This window comes from Myotis davidii, unplaced genomic scaffold (assembly GCF_000327345.1).
Source record: "Myotis davidii unplaced genomic scaffold, ASM32734v1 scaffold954, whole genome shotgun sequence".
Lineage (NCBI taxonomy): Eukaryota > Metazoa > Chordata > Mammalia > Chiroptera > Vespertilionidae > Myotis > Myotis davidii.
In genome coordinates, this window is record NW_006285487.1 from 181,181 (window position 1) to 181,411 (window position 231).

The following is a 231-nucleotide window of genomic DNA, read 5'->3' on the forward strand; positions in this document are numbered from 1 at the left end:
TGGAGGCCCCTTCTGAGCCGGCCCCAATGCCAGGGCCTGCAGAGGGCGACCAGGCACTCGGCCCAGGAGGTGGCAGCTGCCCTCCCTCCAGCCTCTCCCTAGCTGCACTGCCACGCTCCCTTCTGCTGGCCGAGACCCTGCACTGAGCAAGGGGGGCCGCGCTCCAAGCCCCCGCACCCTCCCTCCTCCCGGGTTACGGTGAGAGCTGGAAGCTGAAGGCAGGACCCACAA